The 20,837-nt window shown below is 34.5% G+C and overlaps 1 pseudogene; it reads left to right on the top strand.

The window, feature by feature from the left end:
• The first annotated feature begins 1,854 nt into the window (after window positions 1-1,854).
• Window positions 1,855-18,070, top strand: LOC148690779 (uncharacterized; annotated as a pseudogene).
• The last annotated feature ends 2,767 nt before the right edge of the window (window positions 18,071-20,837 follow it).

The raw sequence follows: 20,837 nt of genomic DNA, 5'->3' as shown, positions 1-20,837 counted from the left end.
TGTTTTGGTTCCATGTCGAAACGAACATATTCCTCATGTGGTGTGTACCAATTCAACACACAAACCCCCCCACCACCCCACCACCACCCCCCCCCCCCCCCCCCCCCCCCGGCGCCGCGTACAACAATGCTCTCCTTTCCTTCCTTCCCTGTGCCTTCCATGATTTGCTTGGTCTATGTCGTTTTTTTCACTCTTTTTTTCTTTTACTTCCTTCAAGTCTGCTATCTCCAAATTTGTGTCTCCTTTGTAATTTTTTTGACATGCATCACTTTACTTAAATTTTTGTTGACAATATTAACTTTTTATAAGATCAATTAAAATAAAATCAAAATTAAAAATTGAAGAGAATAACAGCAACATCAACCTAAGCCCATATGTTGGCTGCAACTCCTTTCCTCACCACCAACAAAGCTTATTTTCTTCTTTTTTTATTCCTGTTGAGAATGAGTCTCACATGGATCGGAGGAGAGAACTTACACGAGCTTATAAGAGGTTGGACTATTCCCCTTATTGCCAATTGGTTTTAGGTGGAACCTCAATTTTCTTCGATTTCCCCTCACTAGTGAAGCCGCATTTATCCATCAGATGTTCGAACTGTTTCTTCACCTCGTTTCAAATCTCGATCTATTGATCAGGTTTCTTCATCATCCCAAATTCCAAAATTCACCAAAAATTGTTTTATGGTGGGCTGGATTGATCACGATTTAGTGCGCGTGTTCAAAGAGAGACAAAGAGGAAGAAGAGTTATGTGAGAGAGAGAGAGAGAGAGAGAGAGAGAGAGAGAGAGAGAGAGAGAGAGAGAGAGAAAAGAAGATTTTCCGACCATAATGAGCTGTGTGTCGCCAACGGAATGGTGTAGTTGGGGTGGGTGGTTGTCGGCATAGTTCTGTTGGTGGTAGAGTTTGGATGGCAGTTAGATGCTTGTTTTCCCTTAACAATTAGTTTTTTTGTTTTATTTTAGAAAACATTTAACGCCTACTCTAACCCTTAGAGTAAAATTCAAATTTTATGTTCTAAACTTACCCCAACTTGCTTTAACCTTTGAGACAAATATGAGTTTTAACCCAAAACTCATTTCTGGGGCAAATATAGGTCAAGATTTCTTTTGGGTTAGTGGGATTACCCACCATATAGTGTACTTTTTTTAGTTTTATATTTAAAAATTCATTGAATACAGACTAAGATCTAATATGATCAAATCCAATGATAAAAAAAAAAAAAATCTAATGATTCAAATTTAAATCCAACAGCTAAAAGAAATTAAAAAAAAATAATACGTTTATTTGTTTCATATTCTTTCGTAGTGTTCCACGAGTTTCATGGTGTCGGTTTAGTAATTTTTCAGTATTTATCGGAATCTAAATATTTTTAGGTTAAAATGTTCATAAAATTAAATTAGGATAGGCTGCATAATTTTTGTTGTAAAAATAGTTACTTTAAGAAAAAAATTATCCTAAATTCATTCTTTTATAATCTTAGGCTAAAAATTTAAACCAGAGGGTTGGAAGAGAAAAACTATTTTTGTGTTAAAACCTAAATGTTTTAGGTTAAAAATTTCAGGTTTTATCCCAAGAGTTAGAGATTGTCTTAAATAGAGTTAAATTTAGGTACATATGTCAAAAAACTAGAAAGGATACAAAATGGAGACAAATTTGGGGATAGCATATCCGCTGTCTCCAGTTTCCTATTTCCAAATTTTAAGAATACTTAAGAATTGGTCAATAATAGAATAGAAGATTAGGGTTATGTGTTGATCAATGCGATTCTCCAGATATCCGTGTAACAGGGACTCTACTTTGGAGGCAAGAATTTTGCAACTACAAGGCTGCAGGATCGGGCCCTATACCCCACGCAATGAGTCAACCAAAGTGGACTGCACCTCCAACGGGGAGGCTCAAGATGAACATTGATGGCTCTTGGAATATAGAAAAGAAGTTGGCTGGTTTTGGCATCATTATTCGTGGGGACACTGGTAGTTTTGTAGCAGCAAGAAGTGAGTGTTGTGTGGATGTTTTCTCTCCACTTCAAACGGAAGCAATGGCAGTTAGAGAAGGCTTGAGATGGGCGGGGAATAGGGGGTTTTCAAAACATAACGTGATAGTGATTCGCTTTAGATTGTGGAAGCGTCTAAGGTGTCGTCTATTAAGTTATCCTCAGTTGGACAGATTATGGAAGATATTAAAGCGTTACTGCCATCAATCACTGAGGCTATTTTTATCCATACCCACTGCCAAGCCAACTCTATTGCCCATAGGCTAGCACGTTTTGGCCTCTCTATGAGCCAGGAGTGTGAATGGGATGTTTCCCCTCCTTTATTCATTTCTGATTTACTCTTGGAAGAATGTGTGTTGCCTTGATTTGGCTTATTGTATCTCAAACTATGTCATGACGTTCCTCAATCAATAATCTATTATCGTTTTCTTTCAAACAAGAAAAAAAAAAAAAAAAAAAAAAACAACTCTTCCCCTTATGTTGAAACCCTAGCTAGATCGATGACACATTAGGGTTATCGATTTGTATTACTATAATTTAAGAGAAGTCTGTTTCGTCAACTATTTTTTGTGCAAAATCGTGCCTTTGTTTGCTTTGCATTAATAAAAAGAAGTTAATGTCAAAATAATTGAACAGTAATCAATGGTCATTTTTTTAACAAATGAATTATCTACACTAAAAGGGTGGAGGAGTGGACTGAGCATCATATGGTCTAACAATAATGTGGTTCAAATTCGTCTTTGGTGAGAATCGAACCTAATACTTCTCACTTACAAGTGAAGAGTTCATTAAAAAAAAAAAACATAAACAAATGAATTCTCTCATGTTTATCTCCTTTTGCTTTCTTTTCTTTTATTATACATGATAAATGCTAAGAAGACTCTTTCAAAAGTGGGACTCTATGGATTCTCTGCCATTTCAGATTTTTTGTACAATGTTTTATAATGTTAGCACAGTAATCAACATTAAACTATTAGGTGGTAGAGAATTCATGAAATTTTTTATTTTAAAAGAGTCTCCATAACATTTCTGCCTTAAAAAATAATTGTCCCTCAACAGCACATGCATAGTATATGTAAAAATAAAATTAGTATGATTTATGATTTGGAAATTGAGACTGACTATACTAAGTACTGCCTAAATGTCAATGTAGATTATGGGAGATAACAAAAATAAATGTGTTTTGAACAAAGAATGCATTCAAATTTGAAAACTAGTATATATCTTCAAAGAGAATGAGCTCTGATGCAAATTACTTAATCGGTATATTACTTCCTTTCATTTCCCTATAAGATCCTTTATAATTCCATAGAATCGATATGGATAACCAAGGTAGGCTATATGTACTTAAGTCAAACATGAAAATCAATAAGAAAATTAGTTGAAATGATTATTTTCAAATCTCAATTGCTGAAATAATTATATATCTTCATCGTGAATATTGGATCACTATATCTTTAATATTAATTATTATGTTGTTAGTATTTAATCGATATAGTCGGTATTTGAACAATTGAGATTTGATTTCATCATTTTACTCAATTTTTTAAATTAAAGTGCATTCTTAATAAATGATATGCCTACTAATTGGGTTGATGATCGTCAATCCACGGTTGCATACAATCACTTCAAAGAGGACTATATACCAAAACCCGAATATATAATATATGTAGGGATAGGAGACAAACCCTTTATATGCACAAACCACGGTGCATTTACATCAGTGAATCACGTACGTACACAGTGCATGGCACAATGAGTGCATGAAAATGTTATAACTTGAAACTTGACAGATTTTTTAGTGTAGAATATAGGATGGTACATTACTTATTATTATATAAGTAGTGAAATATTTGTATTAAAAAAAATAACAATTTAAAAAATAAAATTTTCATTCATTTATATAATGACTTGTGATGTAACATCAAGTTACAAGCACAATGTAAAATTTCTCTTGAAATTTATACTACGGCCAATTAATTTTTAACTTGCGTTTGTCAGAAATACATGTATAAGGATCGTTAACAATCAAACCCTAACCCTAGTTTAGAAATCTTAACATTGAATGATGATAACTGCTGCATTTATTACGTCATTATGCATGCAGCGATTATAACAAGTAATAAGGGTTTACTTACTTGTAGAAGAAGACATTGACACCAAGTTTGATCACTTTTCTTGTGACGACCCGTCCCTATTTTCTATATAATTTTCTCCCTGAGTGTGTAAAATGACGATTATACCCTAGTTGCCTAAGTGACATGGATGTACATATGCAGTTTTACATTATTTTTATCACTAACCTTATTCACCAATTATTTTAGTTCCTATTTCCTAGCCCATTCAGATTATATCTCTCTTCTCTCTGCTCAATCAGGTACTCTCTCTCTCTCTCTCTCTCTCTCTCTATCTCTCTCTTTCTCTCTCATTCTCTCACCTTCTTCTTCCTTCTCACACCAAGACACCACCGCAACACAACCATCACCAAATCATTACAGATCGAACCTGCAAATACCACCATCGTACTCATCTCGACCTCACGAACCCAGTCATACCATCTAATCGACGAACGGACGAGTTTTAACTCGCTAACTCAAAAGCTCCAACTCGATTGAGTTGGTATCGTCGTGATCCCAACGAGATTTCAAGGTTTTAGGACGTGAAGAAGCCTCTACGCAACTCCCTAAAGACCCTAGAGTAAGTTTGGAGTGAAGTTGACGTCAGAACAAGTGAGTTCGAGGAGTTTTAGTTTTGGCCAAAACTTTCGAGGGATTTTTAGGCTGTTTTTCATTTGATTTTGGACTTTTAAGAGAATTCAGCAAAATTTCCCAGAAACCGACAAACCAAAAACCGTCTATTCTGACGGAATATTCCTAACGTCCGTTAGGGTTTCCGTTGCGCATGCTGTGCACGTGGCTGCGCGTATGGCCGTGGGTTGGATGGTGCGTGAGGGCGCGTCCAGCCTCCTGCTGGCGAGTGGTTTTTACATGTGGGTCCGTGACTTCGAGTAGACCATTTTTGTATATTCAAACCTTCCGTTTGAGCAAACTATGAGAAGTTATTCCTAGATTCTTGTGTATGTGCTATTTAATTAACTAAAAATAGTTGTTTCGCATATAGGGGAAACCTACCCTGAGGACAAAAGCAGTCAAGCGAGGCTAGGGGGTGACGATCCTTCGACATATCAATGAATGGATATATATACGGTTTCTAGAAATGTTTTAAATTGATTTGCATAGCATGCCATGATTTAAATGTGTTATATTTAAATATTGCATTATGATGAGAATTGTGACTATGTTAAATGATCATACAGAGGCGCAGGTAAGTTCAGGTGAGTTATTATGTGGTTGAAATGATTGCATTATATGAGCATGCATATATTCATTTAGTGCTCATCATTGCTGCACCCCGGTGATTGTGCTCCCGCATTGGGCCAGGGCACAGCCTTCACGTGTATGTTCACCTCCCGCACCGCACACTCGACATGGATCCAAGTAGGTGCTAGCCTGTCGTAAAGGCTGTAATAGGCAATTCTGACTCTTAGGTGACCCGCGATTTATCACTAGCCATCACGTGATCGTAGCACTAGAGCATACATATTTACACCCAGTCTGTCGTACAAGTCACTAGGTGACTTCGACTCGTGTGTTAGCATAAACTGATGAGCAATAGGTCCAGTCGTACAGGTCACATTAGGTGACTCCGACTGGCGTGCTAGTTTAGATTGATTTTACACCTGGCTTACATTTACTACTGCTGAGATATTGTGGCATGGCGTGCTTCTATTTGCACAGCTCTTGTACATTCATTTTCATATTATGTAGTATTATTTTTTGGAAACTATACGGGTTTTACAGTAAAGGGTTATTACTTTCATAAATAAAAAATGTGTTTTCTAAAGCTTTGTTTTTGCCCACTCACCCTTTTGTTTTTTGCCCATCCAAGTCCTAGATAGTTGTCCTTTGTCTTCCTTTATGGCACATGAGGGTTAATCGGCGGTTCTGACACTCCATCAAATAATGTAGGGATATTTCCTCTCTTGTTGTGTATTTAGTACTTAATTAGTTCATCTGCACCTTTATGTTACCTATGCTCTGGACAGTTGTACGTCAGGTTTGATCACTTCCGCATGTTTACTTATTTCTAGTTTAAATAAGTTTTAATTTGGTTTTAATTTGTTCATATTTTTAATTACTTCTTTTGCACTCTTGGCTATGTCACTCTCGCGTGATGGCCAACACGCCTCAACTCCGGTCGGGGTATGTTATGTCTTTTTTTCTCTTGGTTACAAAAACTGATTCGAGAACACTCAATGGGACTGTTTCTTCATGATGGATCACACACACCCGAGAAAAGAGACCAAAGTGTTATATATATTGCAACTCATCCTCTCATCAAGGATGCAGTTACAAGCAGTTTCCTTCAGTTAACTATCACCAAATTCAAATAATTGTAACTTGAAGTTTCTCTCCTTTGTGGCTCCAATCCCGTATGAGTCACACATATAAGTCCTAAATGAAATACAACCATTTTGTTCTATATAATTGCACTAAACATGAACTGATGAAGCTCACCACATTTTAGGGTTTCTTACATCTCCCATATGAGCAAAATATGTTCATCATTCTGAATTGCAAATATACATACAAATGTGATCACTGATTGCATTTTCTCAATGACCTTAACAACTATATACTGAAAATTCATCAGTTGAGTTTTAAAGCTATTCGACATTGAATACAATGTCAAAACTCTAAAACCACAAACTGATTAAACTCCAATATATCTATGTTGTATTCAAAAGAACAAAATTCTTGGGACATAATTGCATGCAAGTTAAATACTCCCACATTTCTTTGGTCACAAGGTACTGCAGATACCTTTAACACTTAAATAATTGTTAAGCATTTTGAAGACATTAACCTTCAGCATTACAGCACATGTATTAACTTTATTACATTACTGATGGCTTAACCACATTTAAAGAACATCAAATTTTGACTGCAAACCCATTTTCTGTATATGTTTGTTGAAGGTTGTAACATTCAAGGCCTTTGTCATTGGATTTGCAACCATGTCATGTGTGCTGATATGTTGAATATCAATCACACCCTCTCTAGCCTTATCTTGAACTTTCAAATACTTGATATTCATAAGTCTTCATGCCTCTGATCTCTTATTGTTTTTAGCAAAAATACTGCAACTGTATTATCACAATAGAGCTTGAGTGGTCTTTCAATGCTTCTCATAATCTTGATCTCATAGATTAAGTTCTTCATCCAGTTACACTGTTTCATTGCCTCAAAACAACCAATATATTCAGACTCCATAGTGGACACTGCTCTTGTAGTTTGTTTCTTATTCCTACATGAGATTGATGTGATACAAAATAGCACACTATGTAGTTGTAGTATGAATAAGTAGGAATCGTTATAGGCCAGGGATTAGAAGGGATGCTAATATACACACTTTTAAACTCTAAAACACTAAACTAGACTCAAAAACAGAAAACTAGACTCTAATGACTCAAAACAAACTAGAATGATTCAAAACAACACAAAACAAGCAAATTGACTCAAAACAGAAACTAAAGGTGACTTTGGACGAATTCTGATTTAACTTGACTCAAAACACTAAAAGAAACAGATTTAAACAGGTCCTAGCTAAATAAACACGAAATATTAAAGGGGAATTGGTTTTTGACGAATTTAAAACTTGAACGAACAAATTACAGAAACAAAATAAAGGGTACGAATTTGGAGTGAATTGATGAGTGATAAGCTAGCTAGAGGGTCCTTCTCCACACATGACACATATGCATACAAATCAATTTCCAGTTATTAGTCCTATAAACCACGAATGACAATGCCCCAAGCTAATCGTGAACTGCACAAATTAACCATTAGATTTTCCTAAATTCATTGAATTAAACTCAGCGACGCAATCAAATTATTCTTATCAAGTTCCCTATATGAACTGCACAATAGAGATACATATCAAAGATCATTAAGTTCTATGAAAATCATAAGCATTGACATGACATTCGTAACTATGAAAAGCATGATACTCCTGCCATAAATTTGCTTAACACGATCGTGACTAGCGACCTCCACTACTTGCAAATATAAGTTCATAACTATTAAGTGAAAATTCCTTATATTTTAGCATCAAATTCATGCATGCAAACTAAGTATGCATCCTTATCAACATACAAGAACAAATTATCAATCAAGCAGTTAAAGAAATTGCATTCACGATTTATGAAACAATAACTGGACTTAATCAATTCATATCACATAAACGTTCATGGCTTTGAATTCTCCTCTAGCTAAAACGAGTTTAGCTCCTCATGTTCGCATTTAAACAAACATAATTAAAATCAAACATTGAAAACAAAAGATTAAATACACCTAGAAACACTCCAACAATCCAAAAGTCTTGAATGGTAGGTATGACTCCAAGCTATCCTCTCATTCCTTGCAAAATTGCGGCACAAAGGTGTTTGTCTCTGAAATTAGGCTATTGTGTGTGGTGGATGGGTGGTGTCTCTTTTTGGTGCGAAAAAATGCATAAATTTATACGGAGAATGGCACGGCCCTAATCAATTTTGGAGAAGGATTTGCAATCCAAATCCACAAGGAAAAAGGCTAACTAAATGCAGAATCCAAGAGGGAAAAGGAAAGAAAGATGCTGCTAGATCCTAAAGGAAAGGGGAATGGAATGCACAGCAAGGAATGGGTGTTCTAGAAGGAATAGGTGCGGTACCCTTGTAGGAATAGGATTGAGCCTTCTAGAATCATATATTTAGGTGTCCTAATATAATTAGGGATCCCCCTGGCAGCTGGAACTTAGGTAGTGTAGGACTATGATTGGGCTAAGACAAAATAAGGTAGTTTGGCTCATGTTCCTTCTTTCTTGCTAAGCTCCAAATCTTCTTTGTCTTGAATTAATTCTTCCATCTCTGTAGCATATTCTTAGCCTTTCTTGAACTTCAAATTCATCCATCCACCTTGCTCCATGCATGTGCTATCCATTCCAATACCAAAATTGCTCTAAAATGCTCCAAATTGCCTTTTCTTGCCACTTTTGCCAATTGAACCTACAAACACATGAAAATAACTTAAAACACTCTAATAAATATGAACTAACTGAGTAAATGCAAGGAAATATGCTAACAAATTCGCATAAATATGCTTCTCTCAGAGATAGCACCACCACACATTAGAAAAATATAGCCATTGGTAGACATTATGTCATCAATACATCCACCTAAGTCTGCATCAGTATAACATACCAGTTCTAGATCTTCAACATAATGATAACACAACACATACAACTGAGTGCTTTTCAAGTATCTCAACACCATTTTGCCAGCACTCCAGTGAGCCAACCCTGGATTTGATTGAAATTCTCCTAACACACTTCACACAAAAGCCAAATCAGGCCTGGTACAAACTTGTGCATACATCACACTGCCAATTAAAGAAGCATAAGGCTTATCCTTCATTGTTTGCACTTCATAGTCAATGATAGGACATTGAGATTGTGACCACTTATCACCTTTTCCAAGTGGTAAATCTCCACCACTGCAATTCTCCATAGTAAACCTTTTGAGAACCTTATCAATGTAGGCTCTCTGTGATAAGCCTAACCATCTTTTGGACCAATTTCTAGCAATTTCAATGCCTAAAACATAGTGTGCTTCCCCCAAATCTTTCATGTTAAAGCTACTGGAAAGCATGTTTTTGGTTTCTCTAAGTAAATGAACATTAGAACTCACAAGTAAAATGTCATCCACATAGAGGACCATATATAAAGACAAGTGATCAAACTTGGTGTCAATGTCTTCTTCTACAAGTAAGTAATCGCTGCATGCATAACGACATAATAAATGTAGCAGTTATCATTCAATGTTAAGATTTCTGAACGAGGGATTGTTAACGATCCTTATACATATATTTCCAACATGTGGTATCAAAGCCACACAATTTAAACCTCGTTTAAATCATACTTGTTTCAAGTATTCCGCTGTGCATGCTAATGTGATTAAGTCCAACACATCGATAAGTCAGATAACTGGTACATGAACCTTGCATGCATGTATTTCTTCATTCTATGTACATTTGGATCTGCTATTATTTCTTCAGTTTACATATATGTTTATAGTGTTGTTGAAAAACAATATTCATTTCACCTACCTATATTATGTCTGGTTTGCAATTGAGTACGATTATGATAATGACAAATTCCATGCAATATGTGATAAGCTCATATTTATATATATTTTATATCAAATTCACTTGTCTTTTCTTAGTTAGTTCCTTATATTTTTGAGTTATTTACTTTGTTTTTTTGTTTTGTAGGATTTGTCAAGCAAAGAAAAGAAAAATAGCACAACTGAGATTTTAAGTAACAAATTCGTCAAAACTGCCTGTGCAGATCAGCTGACTTTGGAAGAAGTTGCGAACAAGTAAGAATGAATTAGAGAATGAGCCTTATATGCTTGGAAAGGTACGGATGCCTATTTTCTGGAACATTTTGCAGATTGTTAATATCATTTTTCTAGAAGAAGTTATGGCCATTTTAACACTAAAAGGTTCCCGAGAGGCTGAGCAGTTTGTAACTGACAAGAAAGCAATAAAAGCAATAAACCCAATAAATCTAGCAGCCAAAATTGATGCAAAACAAACCAGCTGACACCTATTCAAATATCATAGGAAATGGAATTAAAGGTGAGGATTAAGAGGGAGTAATTGGCGTAAAGGCTACCCAGGGAGTTACAATTGTTTTACCATTTCCTCTCACTTATTGTCATCACTAAATGGCTATTAGTGGGTGAGTTAAGGAGAAGAAAATGATGCAGCAAGAATTGGTTTAAAAGTAGCGTTGGGGAAGGAAGGAAAGAGGAAGCCTCAGTCTGTTTCTTTCAGTTCGATTTTCTCAAACTCATGTCTATCTTTTGTTTTAACTTAAGGATTGTGTAACTAAATTTTTAGTAGTTAGGGGCTGTTTGAAGGCCCGAATATGATTGCAAGTTTGTTATGATATTTTGTTTGAATTACTTTTATGAATGGATGAAAATTGGTTCACTACTTGTCTCATTGATGAATTCTTTATGTGTTTTCTACGAATGCATACTTAGTAAGCATATCTAGGATTCTAATGCTATGAATATGTATGTGTCTGCCCTTGTCGAATGAGGACCTACATATGTTCTAGAGTAGTACTTGTTAATTGCGATTAACATGTGAACCAATTTCTAGGATAAGTAAGACAACGCCAGTACTTACGATGCCTTGTGATGACTCAAACTCTTTTCGTTCTTAATGATTTCTACTTGTTAAATCTATGAAAACGCCACTCTAGATTGCATGCTAGGGACTAAATTAAGTTGAAAACGCCATTTTCTTAACAACTACATAAGAAAGAGTAATAGGTTGAGTTCTAACATTGAGCCAACTTGAGCATCTTCATCCGGAAATAAAAGGAATTTGAATGAAACATAACATGTTTGTATGATTATTTGGTGGTGGATAGCAATTCCCCTAACTCGTTTTTCTTAATTTGTGAACTACTTAAAATCTGTTTCTGTTATGTTTGTGTGAATGTAGCTCTGTGTGTCTAGTGTTTGCGTATAAAATTTCGTAGACTTTAGATAAGTGTAAGTCGGTCTAATAATTATTTTTCAGTGGCTGGCCAGTAGGGACAGTAGCCCAGTTTTTGTGACATTTTAAGTAGTTAGATAAAACAATCTTCTGCGGGAAAGACCCTTATTTTCATATGCTACAATTGACAAATCTTAGTGTTAATAAGGAAAATCAATAGGACATTTGTGTGCTACTTTGTGGTGTGATTTTAATCCTATCAATATGTATCTACAAACATATCAGACTAATGAATTCTGAGATTAATTAAGTATAACACCAAAGTGTAGGGTTAAATAATCATCTCAGAATAATGTAGTAGCATGGATCATGGTGATATGCAAATATTAACAGGTTAACCACTTCCAAAGAAGTAAGTTTACTGGGTTCTTTTGTATAATCAGTGTATAAGGAATCATGAAAAACATGTTATTTGTGGACTCATACTCACCCAAAGGTGACATTTACATCTAGTATTGGAATTTTTTCATGATTTGGTTATGCAACAAATTTGGAACTCATAGTTATGTATCGTTAGTTTCTTGCCCAAAGGTGTAACTAAAACCATAATTGAAGTGTGACAAGAAGTTAAGAATTCATTCTTGGTCATATATATTTATGAGATTTTTCCAAATTCCTTATGGTTTAAATCAGGTTTCAATATGATGAGCCTGGTAAATATAGAGAAATTGAATGGCAACAATTTCAAAACATGGAAGCAACAACTTAAGATGAATCTTGGCATGTTAGAGTTTAGTATTGCATTCAAAGTTCCTCAACCTGCAGCCTTGACAGATGTAAGTACTGCACAAGAAAGGGAACATTTTGCAAAATGGGAAAAGGCAAACCAAATGTCTTTGTTCATAATGCAGAATGCGATCGAAGAACATGTGAGAGAAGGGATTCCTAATTGTGACTTGACTAAGAACTATTTGGACAAAATAGAGGAGAAGTTCAAAAGATCAAACAAGGCTGAAACTGGTGTTTATCTATCAACACTGATAAACACCAAACATGATGGATCAGGAAGTGTTCGTGAACACTTGCTGAAATTGGTTAACATTGCCAACAAATTAGTTCCTTATTCACATGGCTCTTTACTCATTGTCCAATGATTATGAGTAACTAAAAGTGAGTTACAACACTCAAAAGGGGATTTTGAGCATTAACGAGTTGATAGCCATTTGCAGTCAAGAAGAGGAAAGATTAAAGAAGATGAGGTCTGAGAACAGTGAGTTTGCTAACTTTGTGCATGCCGGAAAAGGAAAGGGGAAGGTCACTGGTGTCAACACGAATGAGAATTTCAAGGGAAAGAAGCCACTTGCATTCAAGAAGTTCGTATCAACTGCTAGAACAACTTCTGGTTCTAAGAAGCATTACAAGTCCACTGTGTTACCTATCAAGTCAAATGCACTTTCCATTGCTTCTAGACCTAAATACAATCACAATAATGTTAAAAATGTCATTTTTGTCATTCTGAGGATCACTTGAGGAAAGATTGTCCAAGCTTTAAAGCTTAGTTGATCAAGAAAGGTAAAACAACAATAAATGTTTATGTGACAGTAAAGTCAAAAATGATTTTTATTCTTCAGCATTCTTGGTGGTTTAACATAGGTTATTTTATACATATAACAAATTCTTTGTAGGGATTTCAAAGCCAAGAGAGAACAAGTAAGGAGATCTACAATGTTTATGTTGAAAATGAGAATAAAGTTGCAGTTGAATCTGTTGGTTCTGTCAAACTGAGATTGTCAACTAGCTATGTTTTAACTTTAAATAATGTACTTTATGTTCCTTCTATGAGAATGAACTTGTTTTCTGCTATACAATTCGTAAAAGATGGTTTTTCATTTGTAAGGGATATTGATCAAATTAAGTTTTATTTTCAAAATCAGTTTGACAATCTACTCGGTTATGTGTTTCCAAATGATGATCTTTGGCAAGTTGAATGTTCTTATCACCAAGAATGTCTCAGTATTGAGCATTCTGCTTCAAAATGTATGTCCCTAAATGACAGGTCTTACATGCTTTGGCATCAAATACTTGGACATATTTCAAGAGAAAGGATGATGAGATTAATCAAGAAAGGAATATTGCCAAAGTTGGACGTTAATGATACTGTGGAATGTATTAACTATTTTAAAGGCAAAACTAAGACCTCAACAAACAAGTGTGCAGCAACAAGAAGCAATGGTCTCTTAGAGATCATACTTATAGATGTCTATGGACCATTTCCAACCAACCATTTGTGGAAATTCATACTTTGTTCTCTTCATTGATGACTTTTCACGATACACTTATATATTTGATTTCTGAAAAGCCCTAAGTTTTAACTTGTTTTAAGAATTTCAAATTAGAGGTTGAAAAACTATTGGAAAAATCAATTAAGATTGTGAGTTCCAATCGTGGAGGTAAATATTATGGAAGGTACATAGAGAAAGGACAATAAAAGGGTCTATTCGCCATATTTCTGGAACAAGAAAGAATTGCAACACAGTCTACAACTCCTGGGACACCATCACAGAATGGTGTTGCTAAAAGAAGAAATAAAACGCTGAAGGAAATGGTTAGAAGCATGCTTTCTCATTGTCAAATATGGACAGGTAGGAAGCCTAACCTAGCTCATTTTCATACTTGGGGATGTAGATGTGAAGCCAGGCTTTAGAATCCAACTGAATGAAAATTGGACATGATAACCACTAATTGTTATTTTGTGGGGTATGCAGAAAGGTCCAAAGGCTACAGATTTTACCATCCTAATGCATTAAATAGGATAGTAAAGAGTAACAATTGCAAATTCATTGAAGATTGCAGTGATATGCACTCTTATTCCAAAACTTCATATGTGTTTGAAGAGAAATGTGAAGAACCTCAGATCACTGAGAGTGAGTGTACTCCAAATACCACTGTGAGTGTTTTGATACCTGTGTCAATGGTGAGTTCAGAAACATGGAATCTTGCACATGTGCTTTCTCCACCAAGTAATTCAATACAAGATGTTATTACATATCCATTGTAGCATGATTTCCATGATATTACACTACAACAATCTCTTTCTGTTTCAATTCCCAATTCTTCTCAGCACATACCTGCATTTACATCAACTTTAGCACCTGTCCTCGAAACCCTACCAATTCAAACAAGAAATTTTAGTAGGCCTAAGAGGTTTGCTATTCCAAGTGATTATTTGTGCTACTTGCAGGAAGTTGAATTTGACATTGGTGATCATGATGATCCAACCACATATCAGCAGCAATGGAGAGCTCCAAATCCTCACAATGGCAAGTTGCCATGGAGGATTAATTGGATTCAATGCAAACGAACAATGTTTGGACATTGGTTATGCCTGCAACAATTGTCAAACCCATTGGATGTAAGTGGGTGTATAAAACTAAAAGAGACTCACAGGGAAGGCTTGAGAGATATAAAGCAAGGTTGGCAGCCAAGGGTTTTACATAGAATAAGGGTCCGGATCATAATGAAACATTATCTCCAATTTCAACCAAAGATATTCATTTCGAGTGATCATGGCACTCACTGCTCACTTTGACCTTGAACTACACCAGATGGATGTTAAGATAGCATTTTTGAATGGTGGTCTCGATAAAGAGATATATATGAAGCAACCAACTGGATTCATTGAAAGGGGGAAGGAAGACATGATTTGCAAACTTAACAAATCAATATATGACACAAATAGGCCTCTAGACAATGGTATAAGAAGTTTGATCAAGTTACGGTAGACTTTGGCTTCGTAGAGAACAAGATTAACAACTGCATTTATTTCAAAATGGTAAAGTCCACCTTATCTTTATGGTTCTCTACGTGGATGACATTTTACTTGCCCGTTCTAATGTTCATTTGCTTAGAGAAACCAAAAACATGATTTCCAGTAGTTTTGACATGAAAGATTTTGGGGAAGCACACTACATTTTAGGGTTTCTTATGGTGTTATATACCAATGCTAGATAGATCCATTCCATCTACTTAAACTATATTTTATACATCATACGATATTACGGCTGATTGTTAAGTTCCCTTATTAAATTATTACTTAAAAAATTCTAGGTTTTTTTTATCCAAAATTATCTCTGAGATTTGCATAACACATCACTTTGGTCCCTGAGATTGAAAATCAATAGAAATGGTCCCTGAGATTTTCCACCATCCATTATTTTGGTTCTTCCGTTAAAAACTTCGTTATGTGTCCCGGAGCTCTTGGCCAGAAGTTTGGGCAATTTTCAAAGCTTCGTAACTTTGTCGTTTCTTAACCAAATTTGACCCATAATATATCAAAATGAAGATAAGGAAGTGTAGAATAAGATTATACCTATTTAGAAGCTCAATGGTTGCTGAAGATGGCCAGTAAATAGCCTGAAAGGTGACTGGTCCGCAGGGAAAACTGGAAAACTCACCGGAAACTGGGTAAATTGTAAACGTTCATAACTTCTTCAATACTCAATTCATTGAGTGATTCAAAAATGAAAATCATACTTCTCAACGAGAAAAGGATAATGGTTCCTTTATCGAAGGCTAACCCGTCGTGTTTTGGCCATAAAACGGCTTGAAAGTGGCTAACTCGATGACCAAGACAGCCATTTTCGAGCCATTTTACGGCCAAAACATGGCGATTTAGCCTTTTATAAAATACTATTCTCTTCATCTCGTCGAGAAGTATGATTTTTATTTTCGAATCACTCAATTTCATTGAGTATTGAAGAAGTTATGAATGTTTAAAGTTTACCCAATTTCCGACGAGTTTTCCAGTTTTCCCGTGGAACAGTCACCTTTCAGGCTATTTTCCGGCCATCTCCGACAACCATTGAGCTTCCAAATGGATATAATCTTGTTCTATGCTTTCCTATCTTTATTTTGATATACTATGAATCGAATTTGGTTAAGAAACGATTGAGTTACGAAACTTTGAAAATTGCCCAAACTTCCGGCCAAGAGCTCCGGGACACTTCAACGGATTTTTTAACGGAATGATCAAAATAATGGATGGTAAACAATCTCAGGGACCATTTCTATTGATTTTCAATCTTAGAGACCAAAATGATGTGTTATGCAAATCTCAGAGACCATTTGGTTAAAAAGCCAAAATTCAATAATATTGTTAAGTTCCTTCTTTAAATTATTACATAAAAAATTTAAGGAGAAATTAGGTTTTCATCCTTCCTTTTGCTACTCCATTGATTAAAATCCTATTCATTTTCAATTTTTGATCAAGGTCCTTGGGTATTATAACATCATTAATTATTTCAATAATAAAATATTTTTTTATTTCTAAATATATTCATTTAATGTTAACAATGTTACAATTGGTATATTTATATTTATGACTAAATTTTTTATCATATATTTTTAGCTTTAGTTTGTACCCATTTTTAATTTGTAATTCTTTTTTAATTTGTACCAATTTTCTTTTCAGTTTTAATTTGTACCCATATGTTAATTTCTTTTTGTGCCCATATTATTTAAAGTTTATTTGTATTTGTACCCATATATATTTTTTTTTATTTGTACTTTTTATTTTGCTAAATGTACCCATGCTAATTATATGTACCCATTCATGTAAAACTTTTTGATCTTAAAATGTACTCATTCTTAAATATACCAATTTGTTATATGTAAAATGTACCCTTTTTTTGGAAAGTGTTATTGGCACTCCAAAAATCTTATTCTACACTCCTCACAAATGTATTTTTCTTTCCTAATATAGAAAGTTTGGAGTGTATAATGAGATTTTTGGAGTGCTAATAACAATTCCTTTATATATATATATATATATAATATTCAATTTTTTTCTAATCCATTTTTAAACTTATAAGGGTACATTCTTTTTTCTTTGATTTTAAAATGTATCAATGTCAAGTTTAATCGAAGAAACTTACTAACGTTATTAAACCTAATATCTTTTTCTTTTTTTGTGATTTTGAAGAATGTGCCCATGTTTTGATACAATAATTTTTTTGGTTAATTTTGTTGAATGTACCCATGTTTATATATATACACACACAATTGTATATTTATATTTTAATATTTTTAATCCCACAAATTTTGGTTTTTTTGTTTAAAATCTCATTTATATAAACAACTAAAATTTCTAATTTTTAATTTAAAAAATGTAGTAACGTATATAAAAATAAATTATCACATTAATTTCAAGGACCTCGATCAAAAATTAAAAACCAACAAGGTTTCAATCAAAGAATATTCATAGCTAAGGACCGTATCGAAAGTCTCCCAAAATTTAATAATCAACGATGACATCATGCAGTATTTTCTAAAAGTATGATTTCCTTTATATTGTCCAATTAAACACTATAGAGAAAAATTTCATCTTCTTTCCTTCCCTTAATTGTTATTTTTCAGTTTTTGAAGAAGATTTGTCTGGAACTGACCTTCTGCAGAGTGCAGAGGATGCTTGACGGAGACGCAACCCTATTTATTTCGCAATACTAATTCAGAAAAGTAACCAATGAAATGAGACGGTACTGGTCGTTGGCCAAGGTGGTAGTCGACAATGTATGATGAATGTCCCAGATGAATAATATTGAACACTATTATTGACAACTCCTCACAAGTCACAAGAGGATTTGGCTGTCTCTACTGTCTAGTCTTCAGTTTTTGAAATGAAATATGCATGCAGATAGATTAATCTTGGTATATAAACAGCAGCAAATAAAAGAACTGGTTGTTTGGCTGGGTCGAGTTTCTTCTTCCTTGAATTAGGTTTCAGTTTGCAGGTGTATTCATCATGTAATATAACCAAATCACTTAGGTATTATTGTGACCTGTCACGCTTCAAAATTTCTTCTGATCGAAATTAGATAGGATCCATTCCAATGGGACCCACTTGGAGTAATTTGATCAAGTATTGTAGGGTAGGGAAAAACCTAGAATGTAGATTTTCCGTGAATGAGTCTGTCTGGTGTTAGGTATTATCTGAGTTGATCAGTCCAGTTCAGTTGTAAAGGAGTCTTCTCTTTGATCCTTCGTACTTGTAGTTCCTTAAGTTCCGCAGATAGCAAAAGAAGCAACGAGTTTATAATTGACAGAGACTGAGTGATGGATGCGGACTCCATGCCCTCCACCGTCTCTTTCTCCCGATCCGACAACGTTTCCTTGTCTTTTTTTATCTGCTTCCTTACACGCGTGGCATTGTTTCACAGTCCACACAACCACTAACTCCTCCCCAACCACACCCCCACCCCCCCCCCCCCACACAACATTAAAGCAATTAATGCTCGATAACTTTGACACTTCTGAGTTTTGACTCATTCCTCCTAATTTTACAAGTCCCGAATCATATTATATAACAATTACTAAGTTAAAAAGGTTTAGATGTTATGTGTTAAGATTAGTCTCTTCTACAGATACATATAGTTGATGCATGTGAGATTTATATTTCGTCTGATGGTCAAAATCATCCACTCGCATCTGAGCGACAAATTTTTAGCAAAATCCATGACTTTGTGTGTAGTTGAATGAATTCATGACACCAGATTGGCACATACAAATACACAATAATTTCTCATTAAACTCTTAAAAGTTTATTAATCGAGTATTCTTTCTTTTTTTCTTTTTTCTTTCTTAATTTATATATATGATATAGATTTTAATAACATTTCCTTGGAGATGATCAAAGAATCTGTAGTATTATTCATCACCCACTTGGCAAACACGTTCGATTATATATATTCACCTCCACCACCTCCATTTCAAACGAGATATATATGATGCATCAAATTATTTGGGCTCCATTTTTATTTGTTCCATAAATTCTGCAGTTAATTTGGCTTTATTTATTCTTGGTATTATCATTTGGATTTGAGGCTAAGATATCTCTTGTCCTTGTTGGCATAATATTTCAATTGTCAAAGGCATGAGCGGTGAGCCAGCTGATCATTATCTTATATTATCCACAAAGCTTTAGCCATTAGCTAGGGTTTTGATTAAACAAAAACAGATAAAGGAGCTTTAGTGGTGGAAATTTGCTTCTTCGGAATCTGCATGCAGTAAGTGAAAGTTCCATTGTTCGCAGAGTTTTCAACATAATTTTGATTTTGATTTTTGAAAGTGATTTAATCGATTCAAGGTTGAAGCTTTTTGTCGAACATAATGGAACTTTCTTGGCTGTAAAGACCAGAAGAATATATGTAAAGGCTGCTGCAGATAACACTTTACCTTTGAGTTAAACACTCTTATATGTTATATATTCGTTTTAGTTTGGTTTTAGTGGTGTGGATTATGTGGTATTAGTAAGCTCCACACAGACATGACATTTGTTTCTTCCATTTTTCTTAATTAAAGATGAGCATTAATAATACTATAGAACGACTAGAGCATGCAGCATATGCACAATCTTCTTCTCATTTCTTTTTTTAGTTTTTGCAAAAAGATTTGGGAAGTGTCTTGTTCATGTATTTAATATCAAATGGCTTGTTTACAAACTACCTCTTAGTCAAGTTGTATTTCTCTATCTACCATTATAGAAGACACTCAATGCCCTATATGAAGAAAATTAATATTTCATTATAAAGCGTATTAATAAGATGAGGACTATGATCCAACTTCTTATCAAGACATGCAAAGATTTTAATTTTATTTTAATTTTGAAATGCATAAGGATATGCAAGGTTGGTAAACATTCAATGCGGGGCATTTCCTCACAGGTCTTGCTTAGAGTAAAATTTCAAGCCTAACACGTAGACATCACAGATAGAGTGATGTTGAATATGTGTAATTATTGGGTTTCACACGTGTGCCAACATACTATGATACAATGAAGAAAGTGGAAGTTTTACTATAAAACTGAGAATATATGAAAATATAGCCCAACTCCTTATAATGCAAGATTTGATAAACTTACAATGTGAGATGTTTCTTCACATCCTCACACTTTGAACTATGCCGAAATGTTTTTAATATCATGGCTCATCGACAGAGGTGACCCAGGGCAAGACGATCACAAGGCATGCACCTTGGACCTCAATTTAAATTAATCCTCATATTTTCTCCATATGCTTGTTATATATCTTAAAATTTTAATCATTCATCATATTCTTGATTAGAAAGAGTGAAAAATCTCTTATTCTCATAACTCTAATATGATATGAAAAATTCATGATAAGGTACTAAATTAGTACGATCTCATTTCATTTTCGTCTTAGGCCTTAGTTTGCATTGGGACTT

Source organism: Pyrus communis, chromosome 15 (assembly GCF_041283825.1).
Source record: "Pyrus communis isolate YQ-2024b chromosome 15, ASM4128382v1, whole genome shotgun sequence".
Taxonomy (NCBI): domain Eukaryota; kingdom Viridiplantae; phylum Streptophyta; class Magnoliopsida; order Rosales; family Rosaceae; genus Pyrus; species Pyrus communis.
The sequence above is the reverse complement of the archived record's forward strand: the minus strand, read 5'-3'. Positions and strand labels throughout refer to the sequence as shown.